Consider the following 11,945-nt stretch of genomic DNA (forward strand, 5'->3'; position numbering starts at 1 on the left):
TCTAATCTTTGTGGCTTCAATCATTGTTGGGATACTCTTTTAAAGCTGGAAGTATTAACAACTTATATCAATATAAATATCGTCATCGTTTGATGCAGAAAATTATTATTTGAATTTTTGCCATCACCCAGCCCAACGCCCACTGTCATCTTATGACATTCCGTTTCTCTAGGAACTGCATCACAATACAGGGCTTGAAATTTCAACCATTTTGGTCGCATATGCACCCTAATTTTTATCTATGCGACCTCAAAATATATTTGGGAGCATAAAATTGTTGCTGTGCGACTGGTTTTCACTGCAAAATGTTCACCGCATGCACGGATTTAGGAGAAATTCATGCAGAATGCATCTTTGCAACAAAAATGTGAAACGCATAGTGCTTAAAACAGTTTACATGTCAACTTTCTACAGTAAACAAATCCAGCAATGCTTGCCCCGCCTTCAAGCTCTTTTGATTGGCACACTGATCTAGAACTGAACACATTTGGATTGGTTAATATCAGCTGTCAATCATTCAGTCAATGCCTTTTGTTTTTAGGTTACGGGGAGCTACAGCCGCGCTGAAGATGAGTGAATAAAAATTACACTGACAGATTTTGTTTTAGAAACCACCTAAAGTTACAAATAATAGCACATCTAAATAGTAATACACTTTTTGAAGTCTCACTGTAAAGTTTGTGTGATGAAGTTTTCAGGTAACAGTGTTCGCCACTGAATCTACTCATTTTAAGTGCGAGATGTTTTATTTAACCCTTCATTTAATCGTCCGGATCACTCCAAATGCAGTAAAATTTAATACAAAACTTGGAGTAACAGTGCACATAATTCTTGGTGGGTGCAACTAAATTTTGGCTGGTGCAACTTTACTTTTAAAGTTAGTAGGCACCAGTGCTACTAAGCAAAAAGCTTAATTTTGAGCCCTTCAATAAGAAAAAAAAATGGTCGCATCTGGTTCATGCAGACTTTAAGCAAGGAGAAGGCCACAGCGATGCAAAAGCTAGATATTTCCATCCATATCAAGATCATATAGTGGCAAGAAAACAATACTAAAAAGATGATAAGACTTCTGGAGGAACCTCTCTTGACTTAGCATGCGAGTGTTAAATGAGATTTTGGGGTCCATTTCTCTCTTTATATTCTCAGGGCATCCAGACAGATGGCAGACATTAAAAGGAGGAGCCATGTGACATCTCTCAACCGCACCGCTGAGATAGAGGTAATTAAAATATATTTAATCAAGTTACTCTAATGAAAAATGCAGCTGGACACCCGGTTCCACCTTCTGCTCCTACTCCCACGCCTTTATACACTCAAACTTTTGGCCCTTATTTACTAAAAGAAATGCACTTACGGTGAGACTCTTTTTTTTCCCCTCTTAAGTACAAAGTAGAGCTGGGAGCTCTTAAAGGGCACCTATGATGCAAAATCAACTTTTGTAAGCTGTTTGGACCAAACTGTGTTTAGGTATAGTCTATCCACTGTCATATCCACTGTCTATGTGAAGCTGCTTTGACACAATCTACATTGTAAAAGCCCTATACAAATAAAGGTGAATAGCATATTTCAGTGATATAAAAACTTTTTAAAATTTCCTGACATCAAAATAGGATCGAAATCCCAGTGAATATAAGGCCCACTTAAAACTTATAGGAGTGCAGTTTTCTCTGCCCACCGAACTGATTGACAGGCACGTTTAATCATAGTAATGCATATAAACATGTCCACAGAACAGGATTTGCAAGGAAACTTGATTAAAAGATCAGTTCCAACTCTCTGTGATCAGCTGCACCCCAGGAATGAGTTTTACAAGTTTCAAATGTTATTAAAACAGTGCGTGTTTGTAATAAAGACATTAAAATCATTATGATAATCATAACTGCTGCTGCAAGTGTTTTATGTGTGCACAACATGAAGATCGCGTGCACGACATAGTATCGAGTGTGCACAATGTAGACATATTATGTGCACACAACATCCACATTGTGCATACAACATAGTATAGCATATGCATGACAGACTCTTATTGTGCACACAACATATATGCCGCTTGCACAGGCTAGTAAACAAGAGTCCATTACTATTATATTGTACCTTTCAAATTTAAAAAATCAATTGATACAAAAATTACGCACCATTTTTCAAAATTAAGGCTACAACTAGCTTTTACTACGTTCAGACAAACCCTTTTTATATAATAGATGAAGTGATACTGTATGCACATACTATTTAAAACAATATTAGCTAATCTCTATCACAACATTTTACCCATCATGTTTAAAGTAAAGCATAAAAGTTGTGGAAGCAAACTGCTATTTACCCTATTTAAGAATTACTTTCAGCTCTGCTGAGTAGGAAAAAACTCAAGGACACTGCATTTTCTCATCAGATATATGTGAATCAAACAGGTGATCTCAAAAACGTTTTTATAAAAGGTAAAATGTTAGAATATACATACATATATATATTTATATATATATATATATATATATATATATATATATATATATATATATATATATATATATATATATTCTAAATGTTGTGTGCACATAATATGTCTACGTTGTGCACACTTGATACTGTCGTGCATGCGATCTTCACACATAAAACACATGCAGCAGCAGTTATGATTATCATAATGATTTTAATGGTTTTATTACAAACACACACTGTTTTAATGACATTTGAAACATTTAAAACCCATTCCTAAGGTGCAGCTGATCACAGAGAGTTGGAACTGACGTTTTAATCAAGTTTCTTTGCAAATCTTGTTCTGTGGACATATATATATTATTATATTATATAACATTATATAATACATTATATATATATATATATATATATATATATATATATATATATATATATATATATATATATATATATATATATATATATATATATATGAGCAATTCCAGCATTATGGGTGTGACATTTGAAGTAAAAACGCAAACCTAAATTTGCATTGAGAGTATATGTTAACATTATATTTAAACTTTTGTTTATATTTTCCAGAACAACTGACCACATAGTTAAAGGACCAAAAAATATAAATCTGTAAACATGTTTTGTACTTTAAATGAGGAAAATAAAGTTTCTATTTTGTAGACATTCTGTGAATTAAACTGCACAATCCAATAGAAACAATGATAATCAAACGGATAAAAGTTCTCTTTATAAAACAAAAATGATTGGTTTTATTTTATTTATTATTTTCACATTTATGAGGAAAAAAAAGTGTCATTATGGATGTGACATCTCTCCGTTATGGATGTGACTTTGGTAAATCAAATATAATAGTTTGAAAACATTGACAGATACTTTTTTTGAGTATTTCTAAAGTACTGTAAAATACTTGATTACACAAAAAACTTCCGTATTTTCGGGTTCCGTATTTTGGTAAAATATATACATTTTATTTTTTATGGGAAGGTTGACAGTAGCATGGAATTGCTTATATATATATATATATATATATATATATATATATATATATATATATATATATATATATATAAATATATATATATATATATATATATATATATATATATATATATATAATTTTTTTTCAAAACAAAATATATATTTTAATATTAACACCTGCCAATGGACCATTTCATCACCAAATGTATTCCCTTAAATAATGAGAATATAATAATTATGTGTTTTTCTATACTTTTATTGGTTACTTCATTTAGGTTCAATGTTTAACAAATGTTTAATAAGAAAATTAGCTTTTTAATAGTACATTTAAATAGGCTACAACAGTAAATACTAATAATCAACTAACATTTGTTGCATTCGAGAGTTTTTTTCCCCTTTCTAGCTTTAACATGCCTGAATTTATGCGATTATTTTCATTAAACTCACTGAAACATTTCTTGCTGAGCAAGACTCATCAGCATCACATGCATCTAACTGATTTGCATGACGCTGTCACAAAATAAAGAGTAATATGTTTACATATGCCTGGCGCGGCTGACATAACGCGTGAAACAAGCTATCTATCACCACAATACATTTACATAAACAGCACATACGCATTATTAAACAGGAATTTAAAGAAACCCGAACACCCCCCCGAAATGACATCTCACGTCCTCCACACAAAACACATGTACTCACCTTCCGCGTCGATGGTTGTGCAGGGGATTGTGGGAAGCGTAGTTTTTTTGGTTGCCGCGGAAACAAAGCACAATGCACCACAGAACTACATTTCCCATCAATTGTTAATCAATTACATTGACGATGTGCAATGTAAAGTCTTTAGATTTTTAATCATTAACTTCAGTTTTTACTTTCTTTTTATATGTTAGATGCTGCTCTGCATTATTAAAATTGCATATTGATACATTCCATGAAGTTAGAGTGGATACATTAATGAAAAATAGCCTAGCATGTGCTAGCCAGGTTATAAAATATGCTTTGTATGTTTTGTAACTCATTTTTTTTTTGTCTGGTGCAATGACATGATTTTATATTTAACTTTTTTTTTTCAAATTCACCGTTAAAGAAAAGTCTTGACTGCTGCTGTCAACAATATTAGACATAAATAGGCTACTTCCAGTAACCCAGAAGTCATTAGGTGTCCGAATGCAGTGAACCGATTGATTATTGTACAGGAATTGATTAGCTTAGTTAATTAGAACGGACAGCTGATTTGGCTTTAAAACTGAGGGAGACCTCCCCAAGGAATATGACACGACTATTAATTAAACACTTAGTTAAACTTAGCCACTGAAGACATTTTGTACTAATCTAAAAAGAGTCAAAGATAGTGGGCTGGCAGCTGCAAAGTTTATGAGGCCTTTTATGGCTACGAGTTATAAATTTTCAGGAAGGCGAAGGAAGAAGTTATTGTTATACTGCAAATGACATTAAGAGAGAGACTACGGTGAATAATGGCACGAATGGCATATTTAGGGTTTGTCTGTTGTTCGCTTTGCATCGGGGGGGATATTGATTTACTGTAATGCAGATGTCGGATAAATGGGGCAACATCTGGATATGACAGAACGACTTATCATAAAAGTGCACTCTCATTGGCAGCTGTTATTTCCCCTCCCACCGGCAGCCATTAGCTTGCTGCTGTATCCCCCTTACGTTAATACATTAATTCGAGTGGCTCCGAGAGCAGCTCAAATATATGTCATGAGTTTATGTGGATTCCTGGAAGCCAAGCTATAATAATCATAACAGATGCTGAAGTGGCATTCTTGCTTAATACGGAAATAAATCCATCTAATGATTTTCTGACTTGGCAAAGAAACTCCCTAATTTAATAGTAAGTAATCATTATAAACTGTGTTTAAGAAAACAAAGGATTTGTGTGAAGTGTATCAACCTAATTACATGAGAAAATATTGTTTCAAGATGGCGATTTTGTAGGGAATTGTGCAAGTTGTTTGTAATTTACTCTTTTTTTTGTTTTTGTTTTGCTGTGGGATTCCTCTGGGTGCTCCGCTTTCCCCCACCGTCCAAAGACATGCACTTTAGGTGAGTTAAATAAACTAAATTGGCCACAGTGTATGCGTGTGTGTTTGTTATATAGTGTGTGGGTGTTTCCGAATACTGGGTTGTGGCTGGAAGGTCATTATTTTGCTGTGGCGACCTCTGAAAGAGAGACTAATCCGAAGGAAAATGAAAGAGTGAATTAAACAACACAACTCTTGAGGATTTTTGGGGACAACTTAATTGTTTTATGTTTAATCCACTTAAATCTGTTAAAACAATTAAGATAACTTAATTCCTTTATGTTGTCCCAACTCTAATCGATTGTGTGAAACCAAGCATTTTACATAGTGTAGGAATGAAGAAGTACTAGAGAGCCAATATAATAATTTATTATAAAAGGAGTGTATAGTTGTATTTACTTCATTTTGTTCACAGTCATATTTGTTCATCTTTGCTAATTTTTCATACAACCAATCAGATTTGAGGGACACGTTTACAGTTTATGGCAAGTTTAAGCTTGCAGTCAGGGTTCCTAGTGCTCCTTATTCAAGTTTTATTTCTTTCCTTCTGATTTTATGAATAATTTATGCAGTTGAAATTAAATTATTAGCCTTCATGTGAAATTTGAATAATAATTTTGTTCAACAGGAGATTTTTTTACCAAATTTTCTACTCTAACAACAATTTTTCTGTAGAGTCTACAGTAATTAGTCTGCCAGTACCTTCCTGTGAATCAATCATGTAAATCATTTATTTACATTTATAGCAGCATTTATATATGTATTTACAGTATTGTATATGTTTTTAATGTAAATACAGTAATTTTCACAGCACAGCTTTAAAATACAGTAGCATACTGCATAACTCCTACAGGAAAATTCAATTAATATCACAGTTAAATACTGTGTCATTTACAAAAATCATTAACAGTGTGTAAAATACCCGACAAAAGTCTTGCCGCCTATTTAAGTTTTAGGAACAACAAATAATAACTTGACTTCTAGTTGGTCGTTTGGTATCAGAAGTGGCTTAAATGAAAGGCAAATGGTTCTAGATTACGCTTATTTAACCAAAATAAAATATGATCATGCGTTGATTTTTACTTATTTCATTAGGACAGTAAGGTCTAGACAAAAGGTCTAGACAAAAGTCTTGTCATTTTACAGTGTACAGTATAGAATAAAGTCATGGTGCAGTGGAAAAAGATTTCATAATGTGTCTGACTCCTATGAGCTTGGAGGACTGCATCCATACATCTCTGCAATGACTCAATGTATTAATAAAGTCATCTGGAATGGCAAAGAAAATGTTCTTGCAGGACTCCCAGTGTTCATCAAGATTCTTTGGATTAATTTTTAATGCCTCCTCCTTCATCGTACCCCAGACATGCTCAATAATGTTCATGTCTGGTGACTGGGCTGGCCATTCCTGGAGCACCTTGGCCTTCTCTGCTTTCAGGAACTTTGAAGTGGAGGCTGAAGTATGAGAAGGAGCGCTAATCTGCTGAAGAAATTGCCCTCTCCTGTGGTTTGTAATGTAATAGGCAGCACAAATGTCTTGATACCTCAGGCTGTTGATGTTGTCGTTCACTTTGCAGATCTCTCATACGCCCCCATACTGAATGTATCCCCAAATTGGCATTTTTCCTTCACCAAACTTAACTGATTTCTGTGAGAATCTTGGGTCCATGCTGGCTCCAATAGGTCTTCTGCAGAATTTGTGATGATTGGGATGCAGTTGATTTGTCTGAAAAATCTACCTTCTGCCACTTTTCCAACTGAAAGTCAAGTTATTATTTGTTGCTCTTACAACTGGGATCGACAACCAGACTTTTGTCAGGTAGTGTGTTTTGTTTCTGGAGAAAATCTTTTTTCCTTTAGTTTTTTTTTTCTGGAATAATAAAAACAATACATTAAAAAAAGTATATGGTCAATATTATTAGCCCCCTTCAGATTGTCTACATAGTGTAACAAAACACTTTTGTCCAATAATTTATTGTTTAAAGAGCCCATATTATGGGTTTTTGAAAATTCCCCTCCATGTAGTGTGTAACACAGCTCTAAGTGAAGTGAAGTATCCAGCTAAGGCTTAAATCTGTTAGTGTACAGTGTTTAAAACGGTTGATTCATCTATAAAAGAGTCGACTCATAGTGCTTCAAACGAGTCGCCTTGATACCGACTCATTAGGTGTTTCGTCATGACGTACGAACGAAACCAAGTTATTCACGTGCACGCGCAAACCCGGGAGATTTCAAACCTGAGGCCCCGCCCTCTGACGCAGAAACCCAGACACACACACACACCCACAAACACACGCACACCCACAAACACACGCACACAAACATGCCGGTCGATTGAAGTCACACTGCAGATGGACATTATATTGAGTCTCTACCCAAAGATGAAACATCAGCATTATAACCAAGCAGTTGGAAACTTCTGGAAGCTACATGCTACAAAGAATACTTCATCTGAGTTTGTTAAAAGAAGGATCAGTAAAGAGTAACTGATGGACGTCAGGATGGGTTTCTTCCATTTCTCAAGTGTAAGTACGTGCGGTTAAAGTTGTTGCCTCGTTTACTCTAGCTTGCAAATGTATTTAGTTGTGATTTGTTACTTGTAACCGCGTGTACTGTATCAGGTTAACTGGATATTTTATCTTATCGCGTGCAAAGTCACGTTAAAAACGCGACGCGTGCTGTTTGTTTATGGAGCTCCGTGCTAGAGTTCTGCTCCCGCGATTTATTCGGAAATTTAATAAATTTCCGAATAAATCGCGGGAGTGGTCGGTAACGGGTTTAATTTGGGACGGGAGCGGGCTGTCTAGCAATATCACGGATATTGCTATGCGAATTAGAAAGAGAGTCTGCGTGGTGCTTGTGTGTGTGTTAGTGCGCACGCGCGCGTATGAGAGAGAGAGAGAGAGAGAGAGAGAGAGAGAGAGAGAGAGAGAGCGAACGAACGAACGAACGAGCTTTGTGTGCTTTGTGCTGTGTGTGTGTGTCTATACAGACAGCTTGGCTGTCTGGACTGTATACTGGGTGATTTTTGGTTGTGTTCTCCGCTCTAGCGGGACCGGGCGCGGCGGGCAGAAAACGGAGCGGGTTCTCAGGCTAAAACCTGGCGGGTGCGGGCGGAAGCGGGAGCGTTGTCATCCGGAGGTGTGTGTGTGTTTTTGTGTGTGTGTGGTATGGCGAGTACACGACTGTCTCCTTCGTTCGGTTATCCGTGGCACTATCCACTCGCCATAGTGTGGCAGCTAAAATCCACGTCTACACTATCGAGCGTGTATGAACTGTGATTACTTTTTAAATTGCTGATTAGCTATTGGCCATTTCCCTCTCTGACTGAAGGCAGTCGACCAATCGCGACAGACTGTCATTGGTCCAATCAGCGCAGATTAGCTCCGCGCTAAGGAGGGGTTTGGGAACAAATGAATCACTGGACGATTCATACAGGAGTCGCTGGGATAATTAGCTAAAAATAAATGCAGATTATAAGACCATGAAAGTGTTTTTTGACCTTGCATGCATATTAGACTGTTGTTGGAGACCCTTACAACCAGGATATGACCCTATTTCATGTATAATATGGGCTCTTTAATTAACTAATATCAATGTAAAATAACTAATATTGATATTAATTAACAAATTAACCTAATTTAGTTAACCTAATTAACCCAGTTAAGCCTTTAAGTTTAACTTTAGCTGAACAGTATCTTGCAAAATAACTAATAAAATATAATAATATAAAAAGAAATCTCCCTATTAAACAGCAGGAACTATTTGAAAAAATATTTATTAGAGCTACCCTGTAAAAAATCCTGTTTGCCTTCAATTTTTAAGTTGAATCAAAGTAATCTTATGAGTCCATTGAACTTATATTATGTTAAACCGACTTAAAAAAGCTTGTGTAACACAAAATTAAGTTAGAACATAATTTACTTAGATAAATAAGTTATAATGACCTACAAACATATCCTGTCATGACTAATTGATCATATTTTCTTTTACAGTGTAGTCATTTTATTTTCTAATGTAGGTAATAATTGTAGCATATGCATATTCAGGGTGTAACCAAACTGAATGGCTTTGTATATATTAGCATGCCTTTGTAAGTAGACAAGAACCTTATAGGATCCTATTGTTCTTATATAACGTCTGTCCAATGTCAAGAAGTGCAAAGCCGAGTTCTTCAGACGAGCAATCTTTCCTAGCCAATAAAAATCTCCTCTGGTCTACGCTGACAGCACACTTCAGTTTAAGAAGCAGCCTTTTAATGTCATGTCTTCCTCTATCAGCCCTACCCGTTCATTTATCTGTTGTTGTTGTTGTTTTTTTACAATGAAAAATAGGCAGTACAACCGATGGATAGGTTGGGACAAAACAAAGAAGCCACAATGGTTTAAGGACAAAGACGTACACAAAACACAGGTTTAATAAATGAATAGAAACATACAGCCTTCATAAGAGACTTTGTACTAAAATCAGGACAGGGCTAAGCTTGTGTAGTCAGCAGTCACTCATATTTCATATTGTTCGATGCCAATTGTTCACATAAGGCTCTTTTTAAATTCATTGAACATGGGCAACTGTACAACCTTTTCTCATTTCTGCAGTGGAAAAAAAAAACCTTCCACGAACCGTACATGTACTCCAAATAATCACTACTTCCATGATTCTTTTATATAACCTTGCATTGTATTAAGCGTGTAATTTTAAAACACAATTGACTTATTGATTCAGAAGAAGTTATGGTGATGTTTGAGGATTATTTGCATTACTGAAATTAATGTAATCAGTTTGAGATGCTTTCGTCGTCAGGGTCACATTTCAATTGCAAATATGCTTCCAAAACACACTAAAAAGTGAACGGATCTACTGCAGAAAGAGGCTTAACAGAACTGCAAGGACACCATGAGACATTCATTCCTTCATTAATTTTCCTTTTTCGGCCTAGTTTTATTATTCATAGGAGGCCACAGTGGAATGAACTGCCAACTTTCATTCATTCATTCTCTTGTCGGCTTAGTCCCTTTATTAATCCGGGGTCGCCACAGCGGAATGAACCGCCAACTTATCCAGTAAGTTTTTAAGCAGCGGATGCCCTTCCAGCCGCAACCCATCTCTGGGAAACATCCACATCCACACACACATTCACACACACACTCATACACTACAGACAATTTAGCTTACCCAATTCACCTGTACCACTTGTCTTTGGACTGTGTGGGAAACCGGAGCATACGGAGGAAACCCATGCAAAGGCTGGGAGAACATGCAAACTCCACACAGAAACGCCAACTGAGCCGAGGTTCGAACCAGCGTCCCAGTGACCTTCTTACTGTGAGGCGACAGCACTACCTACTGCGCCACTGCCTCGCCAACTGCCAAATATAGCATGTGTTTTATGCAGTGAATGCGCTTCCAGTTGCAACCCATCACTGGGAAAAATCCATACACACTCACTCACACACATACACTATGGACGATTTAGCTTACCACATGTTTTCGGACTTGTGGAAGAAACTGGAGCACCTGGAGGAAACCCACACCAACACGGGGAGAACATGCAAACTCCACACAGAAATGACAATTGGCTGAACCAGCGACCTTCTTGCTGTGAGGCGATTGTGCTAATCACTTCTTGCTACCCACCATGAGATATACTGTACACAATCCATATTGCGTTACATACTTTAAAGACACGAAGAGTAGTCACAGAACTGAAATCACTATTGAAAAGCACATGTGTACACTGGGGAAACAAAATCTGTAATGTTTACAGTAAGAAAAAGCAGAAAAATGTCAACACAGGCTCATTCTGAAAATGTAGCCCTATATACATTTCTAGAGATTATGAATTATGTAGCTAGAAGTACGTATGGCTCATTTGGTCTGAATGCAACGAGACAGTATAATGCCATTTCATTTCACGCTATCCAGCTGACCGCTTACCTCTGTTTGGACGCTTTCCTGCTGTTACCAGTTTGTCCAGTAGCTCAAGACAAACTGGTCTATCGGTTATTTTGAAAAAACTATTGGTTGGGTTTAGGGAAGGAGGATGGTGGGTCAGTCGATCTGTCAGTCGACAGCGGCCTCTGGTGGATTTACACGAGAACAGCCGATGAGAATGGCACTCGTGAAAGAAAATTGAGTTCTGAAAAAGTGTACACAGCAGCCTTTGGTGGATTCGCAAAAACCAAAACGTAGCTCCTGGGATGTATTTGCCGCTCTCCAGAAATGTATACAGGGGTACGTTTTCAGAATGAGACTGAAAAATGATAGCTGTGGTTGTATTTAATGTAAAAAAAATTTAAATACTGAACCAATGATCTAAAATAAAAGTCTGATAAACTGATGAGGGGGAAAAACAGTGAGGTAAAAAACAAAAATAAGAAGTAACGCAGAGAATTTGGAAAATCTCAGTTTACTGGCTGTAGAAGAACATGACAGATTTTTAATGTAGATTTTTTTAACGTTTTA

The 11,945-nt window shown here is 36.3% G+C and overlaps 1 protein-coding gene across 1 annotated transcript in view; it reads right to left on the reverse strand.

Moving 5' to 3' along the window:
* LOC137490698 (bis(5'-adenosyl)-triphosphatase-like) overlaps positions 1–4,165 on the reverse strand; it is a 746,092-nt gene extending 741,927 nt beyond the window's left edge. Inside the window, exon 1 of the transcript XR_015502303.1 lies at positions 4,132–4,165. The gene's annotated coding sequence lies outside the window, so the exon portion shown is untranslated. The remainder of the gene's footprint in view (positions 1–4,131) is intronic.
* Positions 4,166–11,945: the final 7,780 nt, after the last annotated feature.

This window comes from Danio rerio, chromosome 11 (assembly GCF_052040795.2).
Source record: "Danio rerio strain M-AB ecotype USA chromosome 11, GRCz13ab, whole genome shotgun sequence".
NCBI lineage: Eukaryota > Metazoa > Chordata > Actinopteri > Cypriniformes > Danionidae > Danio > Danio rerio.